Below are 7,852 nucleotides of genomic sequence, written 5' to 3'. Positions count from 1 at the left end.
ATTAGCAATAAGGGCGATTTTCACTCTACAGAAAGGAGGAGCTGCCTGAGGGTAGCCACACCCTGAAGGATACACACAGTAAACAAGTGATTCTTCCAGAAAACAGTACATTTTGAAAAAACACAGGAGCATATACAATTTAATATCATGAATTTTTTTACACAAATTTTCCCTCAAAAAATTATTATTAATGAAAAGACGAAAGAAATATAAATATATATTATATATATATATCGAGCAAGAGAAAGAGGGAGAGAGAATATCGAACAAGAGAGAGAGAGAGAGAGAGAGAGAGAAAGGAGAGAAGAGAGAGAGACAGAGAGAGAAGAGAAATAACTGAACTAATATACATGTGGGACTAATTTATTAGTTGTTCATTTATTTTAAGGTCCTTCATAAACATCTTACAAATATATGGGTCCAAATGGTACATTCCCAGACTAAGATTTAGGTTGTTTTTATTAGTGATTTGTATAATTGCCGATTCCAGTAAATTTCTTGAAACATAATCATTAGATCTAGCAATTACCGAGGTATCACCCCAATTAATACAATGAAATTTTTCGCTCAGATGGATAAACAGTGCATTTGAAGTCTGGGCTGTTCTAACGGAATACATATGCTGCTTAATACGTACACATAAATTTTTACTTGACTGACCAACGTAAAACGATGGGCAATCCTTACAAGGAATTTTGTAAATAATGTTGTTATTTGTTACGGGACTATTCCTAATTAGCATATCATTAATGGTATTGTTATAAGAGAACACTACATTAACATTAAACTATTTAAATATTGATTTTATGGTTTCAAATCCACGAAAATAAGGTAAGCTAAGTACATTTTTAGGCATTTCTTTTTCATTAATAGCAACACTATAAAACTTTTTGTGAGCTTTTTGATAACATAAATAAAATAAATGAGGTGGGTAGCAGAGATCGTTTCCTATCTTTTTTATGTATTCTATTTCTTGGTCCAGATATTGTGGACTCGTGATACGCAAAGCGCGTAGGAACATAGTAGAAAAAATTGAAATTTTAATATTAAGGTTAATCTTAAGATCTACAATCAACAAGTAAAAAATAATGCGCCTTATAACACGTATAATGTTATATGAAACTTTCAGCCACGGCCATGAATATTCAAACCAAGGCCCATGAAGCTTTCAGTCACGGCCCCGTGTTGGCCTGTGTTTTTTGGTACCTATAGCGCTGCCAGATGTATGATTATGGCTAACTTTAACCTTAATTAAAATGAAAACTACTGAGGTTACAGGGATTGTAATTTGGTATGTTTGATGATTTGAGTGTGATGATCAAAATCCTAGTTTGCAGCCTTCTAGCCTCGGTAATTTTGTTAGATTCGAGGGTCGGACAGAATAAAGTGTGGATAGACGGACAGACAAAGCCAGGGCAGTACTCTTCATTTACAGAAAACTATAAATTAGATGAACTAAAGTTTTGTCCAGTGATCTAAGGTGTCTCAACTATTTAAACCCGATTGTGTAAAAAAAAAAAAAAAAAAAAAAAAAATAAAAAAAAAAAAAAAATAAAAAAGAAAGGTGGAATAAAAAATCTATTTAAAATTTCCTTTTGGCAATCAATCTCTAAAGAAATTTTCATAGAATCTTACAACCAAATTTTGCAAATACGTTGCTCTTATGTGGATTTACAGTGAAAATTCGCTTTTATAATTTTAATAGCGTTATATGAAGCTGAAGATACGTTGTTAATAAAAAGATCTGGGAGGGGGAAATGAAATTTCCTAGACTTACTGATAATATTCAAATAACTTTTCAGGATTCAGAATCATTCCCCATTATTTGTGCCATAAAACAGCAACAAACAAATAATTAAGGAATAAGTGATAAGCGAGAAATACAATAACTCTGCGATAAAAGTTGCAACATTTTAACAAAACACATCATCATTAGGAACATTGTCATTAGACTGTGTGTATGTGTGTGTGTGTGTGCATTATACACACAGTAACAAGCACCCATTCCTTAAAATCGACAAATATAAAAAACAAAAGTTTTATATATAAAAAAAAAAGTCTCATAATCGGGGTAGAGTCTACATGTCTGGTCTTCTTGACAGTCCTTAGTGGAGAAGGAGGTCGTCTGTAACGATTCCTTTCATCTTTTATAGGCATGATAAAACATTTTCCCACAGGACTCTATCTTATTTACGAGAGAGAGAGAGAGAGAGAGAGAGAGAGAGAGAGAGAGACTCTTTTATACTTGAATAAATCCCTTCATATCAGGCAAGGTCTTCAGAACTTCAAAAAAGAGAAATGTCACTTCAGTTGGGAAGATAGATTATATCAATTGCGCGGAATCGGGCAAACGTCAGTTGAGAAAAGTCGTTTCATTTCTGTCTCGGGATAAACTTAGACTTCATTTGTTTCATCTGGACTCTGAATAATCGTTCATTTTCGGAGGAAAATGTATAGTTTTCATTCTGCAATATGCGCCGTCAAACATTAGGAACACATTTTAAATACCATTAACTTGCAAATACAAACTTACAAGCTTTCTTTAATCGGGGATTGTTTCTTCTACAGTTCTGTTCAATCTCCCTGGTGTATTCTCATATACTTCCGGAAAGTGAGTCGCCCTCTTCACGATTCAAAATTCATTCTAAAAGAAACACTTCCAAGCAACATCATAAACGAACCGAAGATAATGAAAAAATAGAAACCATAAATCAAGTATCACATATCCATTCATGGCCAAAGAACTAATACCGACTGTGTGTGCAAAAAAATAGGTTGGTTTCACTGTGAGTAAATGAAGCTATATATCCTATTCACGTACGCAAACACTTACGGAAAGAAACCTGGCTTTGTTTAATGGAAAACATTACTGTCAGCTATAATAATGCTAAGAAATTAATTGAATAGGTTGATATTATGATCCCGCAAGGTTATACACAACGTATAGGTAAAACTTGCTAAAGTAATACTCGTGATTAGCTTAAGCATCATAAATAGCGATCAGTTATACATAAGCGTTCGTTGAATCCTTTAACGTAGCAATATAAATAACCCTACCCGCCCGCCCCCTCCCCCTTTATGTCAAATGAAAAATGTCGCAAATCACGACCCTTAATTACAATTAAATCATTCATTAAACTGTAATAAAAGTGGATTTTTTTCTACGGAAGACACACATATCTCTCCGCCACAAAAATGAAAAATTGTGGCTTCCCGAAAAATTAGTATATAATTACACGGAACTGAAAACCAGACGTTAGGTTCCCCATTACCAAATATTAATAAGAAGATTCTCAAAACTTTTTTACTTAACAAATACACATAAGTGGAAATAAAAAATTTCGATGTTGTACTTAAGTAAATTATTTAAGTACATGTAAAACGAACCACGCTAAGCCTTCCTTGAAATAACTTTCGTGGCAAATACGAGGTCAACAGCCATTCTGTTAAAAATCTTTTTTTAAAATTAGATAACTGAAAGACATCTTAGACATTGCTATCATTATCGAGGGATATTTGCAGGATGGCTAAAAAAAACTGTGTGAAAAAGAGGTACCACTATTACATCTTTTTCTGTAATGACAATCTTAGCAAGTCAACTTTACGCAGTTGATTTCTCTTTTGGAGGGACGAATAGGCGTAATCCCGGTTGTGGTATGGAGACACTCATGTCTGAGGAAGCTTGGGCCCTTTAACTCTCGTTAATAATCCGAGCCTTGAATATCTGCTGAAAAACCTCACAACTTCTAAATGCCTGGTTGCTGTCAAAATGGGGCTTAAAGAGAGAGACTGAGATAGAGAGATAATCGACTTCAAAATAATGATCAAATCAAAATGAAATGGGAGTGGGAAATTTCACTACCAGTCTGAAAACTTAAATCACCAATCAAGTCCAAATCAGATTAGTAAAAGCGTCACAGAGGTTAAGGAAGGCCGTGACAAAAATACGAATAAAATAATAACGACGATGTAATAAATTGCAAGACGGAATCATTAAAGGGAGGGGAAACAAAGGTTACATGGGGTTGGGGGGAAAAATATTAAATTTTGAGGCAAGAAACTAGATGGGAAATGAACATAATGTGCGGTAAAATATGTGAAAAAAGCAAATCGCCTTATGGAAGAGAATTCGAACCTCAAACGAATCAGGAGGGGGAAAGGAGGAGGAAGATGGAAAATATAAAACTCATGCCCCGGCGGAGTGTTGGGAGGAGAGGAGGCTGATTACTCAAAGGGAAAAAGAAGATGGAATTTGGTAAGTAAATCAAACGAGGCCAAACGAAGACAATAACGACATCGCCGGGTCTTTTGCAGCTCTTTACTTATCCCTTCCCCTTCGCCCTTTCATTCGAGACGAGTTTTGGAGATATATCCAGGAGGTGGTACAATTCCCCACTAATTCTTTCCTCTATTTTTTTTTTTTCGTGGTTCCGTCATAGTACGCAGGAAATTTTTATTCCATCTTTATGAACTTCCAGCATCTTATGGGATTCTCGGCTTTGCTGAATTAGGGTTCAAACTAATTGGACCATGGAGCTTTAAAGAAAATATTATTTATTACATTATTATGCATGACATGCGAGTATTCATAAGAAACAAGGTAAAAGGGTCTGTGAATTGAAAATTATCTTCCACAGAATGGAGTGACCATGTGCAAATAAGAGAGAGAGAGAGAGAGAGAGAGAGAGAGAGAGAGAGAGAGAGAGAGAGAGAGAGATAAAAAAATTGAGACAACAAACTGAATATACAAAATACACAAAAGTAAGCAGCATTTGAGAGAGAAAAAGTAGTCAGTAAAATTAAAGCAACAGCGCATTTGGTTGGAGCAACAGCACTACAGCATCTCATGGTCTTGGATCATCCACATCCATAACACAGCCACGATTCGCACTTTCACTTTGTAGGAAAAAAGAGAAGTCGGGTAATGGAAAGTATAACACACCGGAATCTCAACAAAAACATAGAAAAAAAACGGAAAAAAACGTGCACCATGCAATACGTAAATAGAATCATGGCGTTTAAAAATATTGGAAAGTGATTTGAAAAGGACTCACATAGTGGAACAATTTTGCGTAAGCACATCTATATCAAAGGATGCTCATGACATGCAAAAAGGAAAACACTATCCTTCCATGTCCCTATCTACCTTCTTCCTAAAAGAATACCAACAACAAAGATGCAAGATACATAAAATTATGTAGGCTTCTCTTTTTTTAAACATTCATGAGATTAAAAGGAAAATGAATCCATTTGCCAGAACGAGAATTATTTACATCTAAATATAAAATTTCTTCACGAATCTTCTCTTTGAAGGGATCGGGGGGGGGGGGGGCGGAAATCTTTTCCTTAGGGATTTCAAGGATTTCTCTCCACCCTTGATACCCGATGAATAGGCCCCTAAATCTCACACCTAAATATATACTGCTACTCTAACAATAATCTTCCTTTAATAGTGGCCCTACTTCCTGCCTTTTTCAGTTCCACCCCCGTTTGGTTTTCTGTAAACGAAAACTGTTGTGCCAGCTTTGTCTGTCCGTCCGCCTTCAGATCTTAAAAACTACCAAGGGTAAGGGGCTGCAAATTTATATGTTAATCATTCACCCGCCGATCATTAAAGATACCAAACTGCAGCCCTCTAGCCGCAGTAGTTTGTATTTTATTTAAGGTTAAATTTAGCCATAATCGTACTTCTGGCAGCGCTATAGTTACCCAACAACTTAGTTTCATGGGCCGCTGCTAAGAGTTTTATGGGCCGTTGCTGAGGCCACCACCGAAAATAATATTCGATAGCGCCAAAGAAACTTCGGAGCATTATTTACTTTTTTTTTTTCAAGTGGATGTATTATTTTTTTTAATACATTCTTTTCTGTTTACAGATTGATTATCAAAACAACAAGAATTTTGTACGCATATTCCAGAATTACTCTCCTTCTTGGAGGGTAACATAATATTCTCATTTAATCCCAATTCAAAGAAATAAAGCATAGTTAATCTTTGGTTATGAAATTCCCCACGAAATTTGGCCCTGGGAGCATAAGAATGAGCTGGCAACTTATAATACATATCACAAGTTGGATCTACTCCTAAGGTCTCTGATGCACACACACACAAAACAATTCGAAGAAATCAGTAGGGCAAGAAGGAAGGCTCTTCACATTGACTGTGATGTCTCGATGGGCACAGATAACTTAACACATGAAGCAACAGACCATCAGTGTCAAGAGATGTCAGTACTGACCAAGAGGCTAAAGCTAAATGAACTTGCTTCGTCAGAGAAATAGCCCCCTTAGGAAAAACTCTGTGGTATCAAAAACCTACGTATACGAGACACAATAAAAGAATCAGGGTTCCCTTTCCATGCAACCTGAAGAGAGAGTGTCGTAACATTTAGTAGCATGGTAGTTGTTTTCATTTATTGTATAATAAACCTCAAAGATTAAGATTCCATATCATGAAATAAGACACAGTGCAACGTAAAATTTCATTGAAGACGAGTGCCCATGGAATATTCCTACCGACGCCTTCCCGAACACTCCCCCCTCCCTCTCTCTCTCTCTCTCTCTCTCTCTCTCTCTCTCTCTCTGCATAATTGTCTAATCAGTATGTAAATTTTCTTCCCTCTGTGATTAGGTACGGTGCACACTGTTTTCTATTTCTTTCTTAATTTAACGACGCTCCACTTTAGTTATTTACGCAATAACTATTCCCTCAACAACTCGCTCTTTTTAACCCTTAGTTCACCAAGTCATCAGCCCAATTCACAGTTAAATTCGTTTGTGGGACCTAGACTCTAAAACACTTCCAAATCATTCTTACAGAAAAACTGACGCTAAACGATAGGCCTTTTAAGGAGAAAGGGATGGCCAAAAAAGAAAACCTCTCTCTCTCTCTCTCTCTCTCTCTCTCTCTCTCTCTCTCTCTCTCTCTCTCTCTCTCTCTCACATACACAGACACATACATATTAGTTAGGAGAACTCCATCAGCCATCATTACAGCAACTGTCAAGTTAGAACCAACAGATCATTGTTCAGTACAAAAAAAAAAAATATATCCCTTGAATCAAAGACAATTGAAGAATAAATAGACTTACCAAAACAAGATTAATTTGGTCTACAAAAGATTAGGCTCAACAGCTCGGAAGCAGGAACAAGACACTTAAAAGATCATACAAAGAAGGTGACTGACTACCAAAAGATTTTATAACTCAGTAACCCTCCAAATGGCGATATTTTAGCGGTTTTGTCGGCTGGTATTGATGTAAATTATTTTACTCTCTATTTTGAATAAGCAGGTACCAACCATTAAGTTTATTCTAAAATTAGAAAAAGACAATTGCCTCACTTTCTTAGATGTTTTAATACATAGAGAACCATCTTAATGCAAATTCGCCATTTACAGGAAACCAACCAACAAATTAACTCATGTCCATTTCTATTCAGGCCATCACCTTAATATCAAAATAGCAATGTATCTTCTGTTTTTTCGAGCATTGTATATTATCAATCCCCACTTTCTGGATCAAGAAATCAAAAAGATAAGAAGAATATGAACATATTTATATTATCCTTCACATGTACCAGATATTTGTTATAGTAAAGCACACAAAAAGTTTTACAGTGAAAATAACAGAGAGAAAGAAACCCTTAAGACATTCTTAACTCCCGTTGCTGAATAACCACTGGTTCCATGCCGCGCAAAAACACCATACAAAGAAACAAATATTCTTAACTTGACTTACTTTTGTAGTTTTGAAAACTTAAAATCATTGTTAAAATCTTCTAATAAAAACCTTGTTTTTTCTATAATAACACACTAAAAGGAATGTTAATAAAAAATAACCCTAAGGACAACA

Source organism: Macrobrachium nipponense, chromosome 3, assembly GCF_015104395.2.
Source record: "Macrobrachium nipponense isolate FS-2020 chromosome 3, ASM1510439v2, whole genome shotgun sequence".
Lineage (NCBI taxonomy): Eukaryota > Metazoa > Arthropoda > Malacostraca > Decapoda > Palaemonidae > Macrobrachium > Macrobrachium nipponense.
Note: the sequence above shows the minus strand (reverse complement) of the source record.